We start from the raw sequence: 12830 nt of genomic DNA, 5'->3' as shown, positions 1-12830 counted from the left end.
ACCGCTTTAAAGTTTCTTTGTACTGGTTTTCCATTCCTTTGTCCCGTCAGCTTTGTGTTGATATATAAATACTAACCTAGCATGCACATCTTCATGCCATGCAGGCACAGGGAGAACATGCAAAGCCCACACAGAGCACCGCATAAAAACAGTCCAAGTAGGATTAAAACCCAGGACTGTCTTGCTGTGAGGGAGGGTGTATAAAGATGTAGATATGTAGATTTTTGAAGTAACACGAGTAAGAACAGTTAGGATCATTAACAACCACTGCTGTTAATGATTTCAGCTGCTTTGTTGCTAACGTTTGGAACAAACTTATTTATGCTAACTGTTGTCGCTGGAAGTGGAGGACAGATGTCGAGGGAATGCAACTGGGAACAAGCTCAGTCGTCACATCCTGTGGAGTTTGGCAGACAAAGTATTTTCATGGGGTTTTAGAGCCCAAGCAAACATTTCAGTGTTTGTACCCTCCCCTGGTAGTCTTTTTCTCTACATCTTCAGTCATAGTTGAGCTAATTAGCTTCATGTTTGGCTAGTGCCATCACTGGGTTTATGATGCTGACATCAGGAACAGAGAAGCAATATTCATAACAGTCTGACAATAAAGTTCACCATATAAACAAATAAGAATTCTAGATATACATAAAAGTAATGGCTTAAAAGTGCTGGTTATTGTTTTACAAACAGGTCTGGGTATGTGGAGAAGCCTCAGCAACACTGCCTGTTCATGCCTGTTTGGGGTGGGTTTGGCTCGGGAAGTAAAGGGTATCTGCTATTTATGAATAGTTGCTCCAGTCTGCATGCGCGAGCTTCCTTGGGCAAGACACTGAACCCTAGGTTGCTTTCTAATGTGGCGTGTGAATGTTAAACAGAACCATGTACTAATCAAAAGACAGATAAATTGAGTTTCTTCAGTGTAATAATCTGATCTGTATCTCTCACTTTGTAAGAGACACTCTAGCCTATGTGTCAACATTATAAAGCTTTCACTGGTAAATATGTATTATAACAATTTCAGTACAGTCTGTGCTGATCTTTTTCTATGGCTGGATTTTGTCTGACAAACAGTTCACAGAAAGCCCAACATCACAGTACCCTTGGTGTGTGTTTGCTGCAGACCTTGTATTTATTTCTTTTTGCTTTAAAATCTACACCTAGGGGTGTCCAAGCATTTGGAGGATTTGTCCATTTAAAAAAAGAAGAGAAAAAGGAAACAGCACTGGTCTTAGTCAGTATTGCACCCGAGCTCTCACATTCCCATGTTTTGGCCATCTGACAACAGCTAAAATAAACCTCCAGCTTCCATTTATCTCCTGCAGCACTCACCTAGCTCCCAACTTCCTTCCTCAGTCGTCTAATCACTCGGTGCACTTTGTTCCAAACTCCTGCAGAGATAAGTTATGCAGCAGCTGCTGCATTTTAACTTGATAGTCTGCATTCAAAACAGGAAGAAAAAAAAATCTGAAAGACAGCACACACCTGGGCAGGCGTTTCTTTTTAGAGTGTGGCTGAATAAGATCTGTGCTCTGTATAATGGATTCATGGGCTACCTGTGTGTGCTGATAAACTCCAGAACACACAGGAAACGCAGCGGCGGCAGACCGTCAACTCCAACCCGCTCGCAACGCCGACCGGCCTCCATCTGTTGCCACTTTTGAAAAGAGCGGCTGAAAACACGTTTGTGTAATTTGGCATGTTCTTTCAAATGGAAATAATCCGCCTGTTTTTCCTTCCGAGGGGAGGCTCCCCTCTGTCGTGGCTTTCAAGGTAAGATTAAGAGGACGTTTTTATCGTGCAGGATTTAGCTCTCTCTTCCTCTGGTGATTTCACTGCCTTCAGTCTGGCTGTTTGAAACGCACAGGAGGCTTCTGTGAGCGGCACTCCGAGCCCACTATCAACCGGCGAGAAGGGAAGTGCGAATGTAAAAACAGTTTTATCTTAAAAAAAAAGAGAAATGAATAAAATTAGATTGTAAGATTTAATATGAGAATCAGAAGAAAATATAAAGCATCTCTCAACTTGGTCTGTAACTATTTGTATGTTGTGAAAAGCAGTTGCTGCTAAGAGTGACATGGTACACAAAACTGAATGGAAACACTACATCTATAGCATGGAGACAAATAAAAATGACACAAATACATCCTTCCAGTGTGTAGCTATTTGTGTCATTTCAGATATAATAAATACATCACACAGTTTACCCAGTATTTACACTCAGTTTTGAGGATGCTCTTTATTAAATTCATATACAGCAGATGCATCGTTATTATTATTATTATTATCATTGTTGTTATTGTTATTTTTATTATTATTATTATTTTCGGTGTCTTCTAAAGTCTGAAATCATAGCTGTTAAATAATATCTGCTACAGCCTCTCATGCACATGAAATTAATTCTGAGAAACACGTAGTGTTGATCCGCAAGCGTTAGTTTCACCTTCTGTCCTGAGAATGGGTCGAACAGATTGGAGCTCTGTGACTCTGTCCAAATGACCAAACAAGCATGACTCAGATGGAAGCATATGATAAGTGGTCTGATCCTGCTGATGAGGAGACTGGAGGTCAACTTCTGTGTTTTCTATGCATGAAAAGCCGGGCAAGGAAACTACTTTCAACAGTAAGTGAATGTGGCCCATTAGAGGCTCACAGTGCTGAGGGCTCATGGGCATTTTTTACTCCTTAACCCTGTTTGAGATGTCTACATGATCAGTGTGATTTTTTTTTTTTAACCCCCTTTTAATTAATTGGCCCAAAATGTTAGCTGTAGCAAAAGTTAAAACTCATATGTGCAAACTGATATTTAATTTACTGCTTTTAAAACATTTCTGAGGTTATTTCACCTTTCAGGCTTTATAGCATATTACCCTGCATATAGCACAGTAGGATAAACAAGGGTTTACCATAGCCCCACGATGTTGTATAAGAGTCTGCAACATGCTGTAGTTGAGTCTCGCTATATTATTACCTCTGCAGACTCTTTAATTGGATGTGTTCAGTTCAGTGAATCTGAGCCCAGTTTAGGTACCGGTTTCACTCAGATCCAGCCCCCTGTTCCCCAAGAGATCTGTATCTGGATATGGATGAGGTAAAACACATGTGATAGTGTGGGATGGTAGCCAGTGTAAATGCAGTGCGTGTGTGGCATTTAAAAAAAAAAAAAAAAAAAAAAAAAAAAAATCTGCCCAGCGGGTTCATGAATATAAGCTCACCTCCAGGAAGACTTTGCAGCACTTTTGGCCAAGCATTGAAATCATGATGCGATGTTTCCCCCGGCCAAGATTCACTGATAAGTTAAAAAAATAAAAAAGAGGGATTGTTTTTTCTTTTTGTCCTAATACATGTACTTTTATTGTCTGGCCTTGGGACAGAGCTTAACGTTTTGGCCCCTCCGAGTGCATCCAGAGCAACTGATGTAGGAGAGGTCAAATAAACTGCAACTTTATTAAAAAAAAGGCTGCAAAAGCACAAAAAACACAACAGAAGTAGAAAAAAACACAGGGGACGCATGTTTGTGACAGAACAGCTGCGTGAGTGACAAAAACCAGAACATGCAGAGGATTGCACTGAGTCATCTGTGTTATGTAAAATACTGTAGATATGTGTTTGCAGTCAGCTATTTACTATTAGCTTGTCACTTTCTCAGCTGGTCAATCACTTTACCGTCTTTGTGAGCTTTTGTGGCATTTTTAAAAAATTTCTATAGAGTTTTATTCAACTTCCACTGTGTTTTGTGTGAAGCATTTTTCTATTTGCTGCTGTTTTCTTAAGTTGCAGTGCATTTGACCTTTCAGGGCCACTGTACATATTTGAAAAAACAGGCAAAGCAACAAACACTAACCCTCAAAGTTCTAATGCAGGCTACAAACTGGGACGTCAGCTCCCCGTTAGAGTAAGCTGACTTTAACTTGTTGAATTTTTTTTTTCATTTATTTATTCAGAAGTAACCTGTAACTAGTCCTTGTCACATTTGTGCTACAAAAGTGTAATTTCCATCAGTCGGCATCAAATCTTTGGCCAAATGTATCCCTGCCAGTCAGATGGTTTGGAGTGCAGGTGGTGTTCGCTGCTGTCTGCGATCCGCCAGCTGCTGACATTTAGCAGCAAACATCACATGTTAGAATGTTCACACAAATGTAAACACGCACAAGAAAGCATTCAAGCATAGACAAACACGGGCTCTCTGTGTTCCACTTCTGCATCGCAACCACATCACACACTAAAGCCAAGATAAAACTACCGCAAGGATTGTAGTGGAACGGCACACACTCACGCTATGCTTTCCAGGCTCTTGGAAGTGAACCTGGGCTCCAGCCTAACCCAGTCCACCGGTTCTGAACATGCTGTTGGAGGAAGACGGGGAAATGGCAACACAACTGGCTGCCGTGGCTCCTAGACTGGATGCCCGAGAAGGGGTGATGAAAGGCTTCTGAAAGGTATCCAGCGTGCAGCTACACACCAGTGGAAGGATGCAAAGTTTTTAGTCAGCCAGTCATGCCTCAGGCATATTGTTCTGTTTTAGTTCTGTTTTGTAATACACCCAGAAAAAACATAACGTTACTCTGAGTGACGTGTAACTCGTTCACTTCTGTGAGTCAGTTCAATCCCGCTGACCGACGCTGACTAAGCCGCAGTAGACTTTATTTATTTACGTTCATGTGTGTTACAAAGAGCTCTGAAAGGTAAAGATGATTGAGAGAATTAGTGGTTGAGACTGTAGCTGGACCTCAAATGTTAAATAACGACAAGCTGGAAAACATATTTCAGCGGAGTGTTTTGATCGGTTTAGATGTCTAGTTGTTTTTCTTTTTTTCTTCTCATTTCTAAAGCAACACAAAGTACTGTTAGGCTTACTTCTTTCTTATTTCTGAGAAAAGCTGATAGTGAAACTGTGCTGGACTCATCCTGAAACTCTAGACTGGATAAAAATGTATTTCTGTCCACTTTGTGTTTTATCTGACACTAGGACATGATAACCATTCAGGTTTTTGCGTACAGACAACAAGTTCTCCAATGTGCTGCATTGGAGAACTGGTTGTGCAAATTGCAAAACATGTTTTCTATCTAAAGCCATCCAGGTTTAATTCTCCTGTTTCTGCTGTCATTGCTCAGGCCTATGCATTCAATTCAATTTTAGTTACAACAAATCACAGCAAAAGTTGCCTCAAGGCACTTTACATTGTAGGGTAAAGATCCTACAATAATACAAGTCTTTGTATCAGTGTATAGGTACAGGTTAGTCAACATCCTTTTTGGTGCCACTTTATGTCCGACAATATTTTCAAGGACACCGTCACGGCCTTTAAGGTGTCGTGGATAAATACAACAAATAAAACCAGTACCGGTACCAAAAAAAGGAGATTTATTCATAACACACGAGAAAAGACCCAGGGAAACCAAGTTAATGATAAAAATGATTAAAAAATAACGATAAATAATAACGATAAAAAATTTCACGCGGCCCGGTACCAGTCCATGGCCCGGCGGTTGGGTTAGTACATAAGACTGTGCTGCTGGCTCTAAAATGGGTGTTAATAGAGGTAAATATAAGTACATAGAGTACATGGTTTCAAAGTGCCATTTAAATACTGGGCAGGATGTTTGCACTGGAATGAGTAGACTTCTTAACTATGAACAAAACTTTCACTGGATTGGATTATTAAGGCTTTTATTCATTTCCTACTTAATTATTCGGCAGGAGATACATTAGCAAGGCCTCGGTACAAAAGTAGCAGTAATTCATTAAGGTTTAAACCCTGGTGAACTCTTACGATTCCTGTCTTTTTCCCTTTATAATTAATGTTTAAAATGCATTTAATACGATGCAACTTTAGCTCACTGGTTGAGTAGGTGTCCATGTGCCACATGGCTGAAGTACAGCAGCCAAGGTTTGAGTCTAAAGTGTGGTGCTGGGCTCTGTGTCTTCTACCTCTCTCTCCCTCTCATTCCTGTCTGCTCTTCATTACCAAACAGTCGAATAAAAGCAAAATGCCCCCAAAAATAAACTTCACACCAAAGAAACAATACATCATTATTTGGGGCAGCACGGTGGTGCGATTATTATCACCGTTTCCTCACAGCAAGAAGGTCCCGAGTTTGATTCCACCACCTGGTGGGGCCTTTCTGTGTGGAGTGTGCATGTTCTCCCCGTGTTTGCGTGGGTCCTCTCCGGGTACTCTGGCTTCCTCCCACTGTCCAAATACATGCAGTTAGTGGGGATAGGTTAATTGGTAATAGGTGTGAATGGTTGTCTGTCTCTACGTGTTAGCCCTGTGACAGACTGGCGACCTGTCCAGGATGTACCCTGCCTCTCGCTCTATGGTAGCTGGGGTAGGATCCTGCGATCCTGCTACCCTGATGAGGATAAGTGGAAGAGGACGAATGGACACCATTATTTGTTTCTCCATTCAAAACTGCCCCATGCTGTTGCTAAATTACACAGGTGTGGGATGTGTTATGCAGTACTACTAAATGCTGTAACAAATTTTTGTAATTTCTAAAACTTTAGCTCCATACCCATTAACCATGAGATTATGCAAGAGGGATTTGTAGTCCTTGAGAATGAGTCGTACTGATTTTGAAGGCTTTTTAAAAAAATGTCCATGAGGCTAACAAAGGTTACTTTGGTGCTTGATTAGCTAAATTAGTGCCATTCATCAGACTTCCATCAGGTTGGGAAGATTGTAACTTCTGCCTGTGCTTGTTTGAGTTTCCATCCACAGTACAAAAACATGCATCTTAGGTTAACTGGTGATTCTACATTGAGTGTAGCTGAGTGAAAGTATGGGGCCATGTGTCTTGATTTCTTAGATCCGTGACGGGCTGGCGACTTGTCGCAGGTGTACTCTGCCTCTCGCTCTATGACGACAGGGACAGACTGCACCCGCCCACACTCTAAGCTGGATAAGCTTTTAAGAAAATAGATTCTTATTAACATTCTGTTCTCATCAACTTCTGCTGTACTTTGTTTTCAGCACTCACTATAGCAAAATAACACATTAAACAGGTGCTTCATGTTGGCGTTATCAGCTGTGTCAGCTGGTGTAACTGTACACTCTATCATTGCCTTTTGCTCCTGCCTGCCAAAAAACATTTAACTTGTGAACTTAACAGCCAACAACAAGAGTATGTTAGTCGGCTCAAAGCAAACAGAGCCTGCTCGAAATCACTATTTTAAGCCGTTTTTCAGGTTTTCCATCTGTTTCCTGGGAGTCTGCGGAGGCTTTGCAAATACTGGTTGTATCTGCCTCATGCTACACGACAGCTTCTCAAGTTGAGTGATGGGGGCGGGGTACGGGTGTCTTTAACAAGTGGACACATGCTCTGACGATGTGAACAAGCTTCATGCACACACACATATAAGCATGCTCGCACGCTCCTCACCTCTGTTACGGCTCACCTTCTGGTGCCTGCAGGACAGTTGGATGTGAGCCTTCATCTTCATCTAGTAAACGTACACTCTCACTGTCGGGATGACATGCTTTCCAAAATGCATGCTGAGTCTGAACGAATGCGCGCGGTCCAACAAATGAACGCTCGCGACATCCCACAGACAGGCGTACAAGCGCACACATGCGCGACCCCCACAGAGGAAGTGAGATTAGCTTTTTTGCTGCTGCTGTAATTCAGTTACCCCTCACTGCCGGAGGCCAAATGGCGAGCAGGGAGTAGGATTCTGCTGTGTCTGTACTTTGTGTGGCTGTCGGCTTGCTTATCCCTGCCGTACACAGGTGAGTGTCTTTTTGCATGCCTGTCTACTCAACCCCTCCACATCCCCCCCCCCCCGTCTCCACACAGCCTCGACACAACCTGGGTGCCCCCTCGCTGCTAAGCTGCCGTCTTAAATCCACGGTTGTGATGGGTAATGTGTGACACGCTTCCCCTTAGGAATATAATATGGCATCCGGGTGAAATCTCAAACTCTACAAAAGTGTTTGCATTCATGAAAACATGAATAAGGCCCTATTACTACCTAAATTGTCCAATCCAACTTTATCTAAAAATTAGGACAGAGTCGAGCAAACTGCTTTCCAGTTAACAGACAGCAGAAAAATACAAAAACACATTAATACTATGGAAGCAGTACTGAACAAACTGGGGACAACATTGCCCTTCTCTGTCAACTCCTGTTCTTCAGCTCACTAATGGTTTCTTTTTTAAGCTTTTTTTCCTGTGTGGCTTTCAATCGTATTTAATTCCTTACATGACAACCTTCTGTCAAAGGGTTTATTTTGCATGTCAAATAGAGCCTGATTTTTAGAACAGCTAGAGTAGCTTTGCATGATCCCCAGTTCAAAATAATCCTATACTGTTCTTTGGTCTAGGCCTTTCAATTTCAATTTAAAACATGCCATTTCAGCTTCTCGCCCTCTGGGGTCACTCTCTAGTTATGCCAGCTTTAATCTTTATTCTGATTGGTTGGGGTTCTGTACTCCTAGTTCTGAACTTTTGGTTTGTTCCAGTTCCTGGTTGGAATTTTCATCTGGAAAGCCCCCTCAACTAGGAATCTGTACTCGGAAAGCCAAAAGAAAACCCACCAATCCCGAGTTAACAATTCAATCCAAGATGGGGGCAGCGAATGTAAAAAGTAGTAAAACTGTAAAACTCGTAATCTATTTGTGACTCCCTATAAATAAGCCATAAACAAAGCACTGATCAGGCTCTGTCCATGGATGTGCTGCATTGACTTGTTCCTAATAAAGTGGAATCCCGGCTTATGAAGACCCCATGTAACAAAAAATTCAAGTTACGAAGGCACTTAACGGCAATATTTCTGCCCGTGGTACGGCAAAATGCCCGCGTAACGAAATAGATAAAATAGAAAATTAAAAAAAAATTAAATTCCATAATGTTATGTACATGTACACGTACGTATGTATGCATGCATACGTATGTTTTCTTCAACCTCCTCCACCACCAAGAACTTCATCTTCAGCCAGCATCACCTCACTCAAAAGGTGATGGAAAAAGGTGCTTCGACTTGCAAACATTTTGAATTACAAAAGACCTTCTGGAACGAATTAATTTCTTAAGTTGGGGTTCAACTGTATTATAATATGTCCCTGAGATGACCATATTGGAAATATCTCCTGTCTATAACATCCCAAAGATGTATAAGTGACACCAGTGAGGAAGTGCAATATCCTGGATTCGTTCTAATTACCAGTACTGTGAAAGATGTCTGAATGTTTAGAAGTCTGGGAAAAGCTCGTGTCTCCTTTGATTCATGATCTCACTAAACACTTTCCTGATGAGTTTATGGTCTCAATCACTAGTTTCTGTTCCTATTAAACATGATGTTCTTTTGGGAACGATTGTATTCCTGAGCGTTTCGTTGACTTATTTTGGCACATCGTTATTTTATCCATTCGGTTGATTAGACTTGTTATTGCCGCTGACCTGTTTCAAGTTAACTTTAAAGCATATTAGCTTTTTGGCTCATAATCACACTATACCAGACTTTTTAAAAAAAATAGTAATTTTATGATCTCAGACAGTGAAAGAAGGGCTGAGAGGAAGAAGCTCGGGATGCAACAGTGGCGACAGAATCAAAGAGTGAGTTAATAAGGTGCAAATGAGTGAAGGTTTAAAGAAAAAGATGAAGGCGCAAAAGAGACAGAAACTGATTAGAAGCGGGTCGGAATTCAGCTTGAGAGAGACGAGCACAAAGTCTGAGAAAAAAGAAACTGCTTAGGTCTGACTTAACCATTTTTTAAGACGTAGAGTAAATGAGGCCCAGTTCAGATCTTTTCATATAGGGATTTACATCTTGTAACAGCAATATTAATGTATTGTCATTTCACTGTTTAAGTAAGCTTTGTAGACACAGCAATAAAATGTTGATTTTCTTTTTTTCATCGTCAAGTCATACTGATCAGATTTCTGTGAAGTTATAATAAATAAATTACCCATCAACTTTGAGTTCGGCTGGTCCTTGTGTCCACCTTGATACACCGTAGTAGCCGATGCAAGGGAGGGTTCAGCCACCTGTTATTGTACCCCTACAGCCGTGATCTATGTGGTGTGTTCACTCGCGCCAACTCTGCCCCCAAACAAGCTCAGTAAAAGCTGAAACCTAGTGTACATTGGCACGGAGGAGGGATTTTTGAGCTGAGAGTGTGGTGGCGACACCGACGGGGCCAACCAACAGATCACAGATGAGCGGTGGAGCCAGTGAGCGGCTGGCGTGCCAGAACCAACGTCACTGAGCTGCAAAGTTGCAGTGCACACATACCTTGCATGTAGTGAGTCATGAGTGCGCGCACGCATGTATTCACATGGTGGGAGGCAGCTGTCTGGCACAGGTTCACCACAATCCGGGCCGCTGCCTCCCCTCCACCGCGGACCCCTTGCCAGGCCAGGCTTGGAAAGAGGTCACATTCTCCAAGGTGTGTCTAAACAGAAATGACATGTGGATGTGCTGGCACGAGACGCCGCTCTCGGCTCTCTACCACCGCATCTCATGCCCCTGCCAGAAAAGCAGCCGTGGTTGTTTTCTTTCCCCCTCTTTTCTCTTCTCTTTTTCTTCTCCCTCCCTGCGAAATGCAGCCCCGTGCCAGAGAAAACAGAATCAGTGTTTGTTTTAATGGTTGTTCCATTTCTCAGGTTTATCCTGACTTAAAAATACCAGTAAAGTGGGGAGTGAGCTTGACAACTGGAATGATGCTTATGTTAATTTGGGTATGCTATTGCTTCTTTTGCCTGAGGAGTTCTCTCTGTCATCTTTCATTAAACAGCTTTTCTACTGACTGACATGTTTGTGGAAATGTATCCCCGTGACTTATTCCCTTCATAACATGACAGCATAGTATTTATGGTATACGATGTATCATCAGATCTTTCTCAGGGCTAACATCTAATTACACACTGATGGACAGCTCTAATAACAAATGCATGAATTAGTAGAAGGTGTCAAAACACACGTATACACACTGTTTTACAGAAAGAGTAAGATAAAAAAAAAAAAAAAAAATCTTTTGAAGGATGCTGGTGCTGGCCCGATTCCTGATTACTGCGAGCTGTATAATTTGTGAGTGACACCTTCCTGTGAAACAGGATGTCTCCATTTAGACTGAGGTGAGTGGCGCGCATTAAAGATCCCCTCCAGACATCTTTTAAAACGTGTAAAAATACTTTGCTTTGAACAATAATCTGTCCGATATGGTATCAGTAGGTGGATGTGTCGATGGGAGTTTATTTAAGTTGCTTTCTGGATTACGACTGGCTTCCAAGCTAGCTGTGATGTTATAAAATTGGACTTGTACATGCATGTGTTCAGCTCAGACTTGAAGTAAAGTTTTGCAGATGCAAATGAAAACAAAAAAATGTAAAGCTTAGATTTTAAAAACTGTCCTTATAGTAAGCGCTGGGCGTGATCATCACGTGTTGTGCTTTTGTTTGGCTGTTCGTCTTTGAGGCAGAAACACCAAGATGGATTATTCTTTGGGAAACAGCACAACTGAACATTCATATTGACAGAGGATTGTGCTCTCTGGGCAGTCTTCTAATTAGACATAACATGATGCCCTATGCCTAATATTGTGTTGGTTCCCCTTTTGCTGCCAAAACAGCCCTGACCCATCGAGGCATGGACTCTACTAGATCCCTGAAGGTGTGCTGTGGTATCTGCACCAAGATGTTTGCGACAGATCCTTTAAGTCCTGTAAGTTGTAAAGTGGGGTCTCCATGTTTGTCCAGCACAGTCCCACAGTTACTCGATTGGATTGAGATCTGGGGAATTTGGAGCCAAGTCCACACTTCAAACTCATTGTTGTGCTCCTCAAACTAATTCTGAACCCTTTTTGTTTTGTGGCAGGCTGCATTATCCTGCTGGAAGAGGCCACAGCCATCAGTGAGCACTGTTTCCATGAAAGGGTGTACATGATTTGCAACAATGCTTAGGCAGGTGGTACGTGTCAAAGTAACATAGATGGCAGGACCCAAGGTTTCTCAGAATTGCCCAAAGCATCACGCTGCCTCTGCCAACTGCCTTCTTCCTGCAGTGCATCCTGAGGCCGGGTGTCCTCCAGTAAGCAACACACCAGAAAAAGAAGAAAGAAAATGTGATTCATCAGACCAGAATACCTTATTTTATTGCTCTGTGGTCCAGTCCTGATGCTCGCATGCACATTGTTGGTCATTTTTAGTGGTGAAGGGGGTCAGCATGGGCACCCTGACTGGTCTGCAGCTATGCAGCCCCCTACACAATAAAACTGTGATGCACAGTGTATTCTGACACTTTTCTAAGGGCAACTAAACCTCCTGTGTGGCTTTGGATTACAAATGGAAAGAGTCCCATAATATAACCACAACATTACAGGACACTGTGATGACAGTGCATCTCAAAGAAGGACAGTATTTGATGCAGTAGGTCAATGATTAATAAAGAAATATTTTTTAAAAAACAAGATAACATGACTAATGTGTTTGAAAACAGTTTCATGCTTGCACATTTAGCAGACTTTAGCGATGTTTCAGTACTCCACTGGTAAAATAAAGTCAAATACAGTGGAAGCCTGACTTACGAAATTAATTCGTTCCAGAGGGTCTTTCGTAAGTCAAAATTTTTGTAAGTCGAAGCACCTTTATCCATCGCCTTTTGAGTGAGGCGATGCTGGCTGAAGACGAAGTTCTTGGTGGTGGAGGAGGTGGCGGAGGTTGAAGAAAGCATACGTATGCATGCATACATACGTACGTGTACATGTACATAACATTATGGAATTTAATTTTTTTTAAATTTTCTATTTTTATCTATTTTGTTACGCGGGCATTTTGCTGTACCACGGGCAGAAATATTGCCGTTAAGTGCCTTCGTAACTTGAATTTTTCGTTAC

General features: G+C 41.9%; 1 long non-coding RNA gene across 1 annotated transcript; it reads left to right on the top strand.

Moving 5' to 3' along the window:
- Positions 1-1119: 1119 nt before the first annotated feature.
- On the top strand, positions 1120-12365 carry LOC112847788 (uncharacterized). Its single transcript, XR_003221578.1, has 4 exons — positions 1120-1767; positions 4285-4433; positions 11568-11659; positions 11813-12365. It is a non-coding gene; the product is annotated as an uncharacterized LOC112847788 (long non-coding RNA).
- The last annotated feature ends 465 nt before the right edge of the window (positions 12366-12830 follow it).

This window comes from Oreochromis niloticus, linkage group LG9, assembly GCF_001858045.2.
Source record: "Oreochromis niloticus isolate F11D_XX linkage group LG9, O_niloticus_UMD_NMBU, whole genome shotgun sequence".
In the NCBI taxonomy this organism is placed as follows: Eukaryota; Metazoa; Chordata; class Actinopteri; order Cichliformes; family Cichlidae; genus Oreochromis; species Oreochromis niloticus.
Note: the sequence above shows the minus strand (reverse complement) of the source record. Positions and strands in the feature narration are given on the sequence as shown.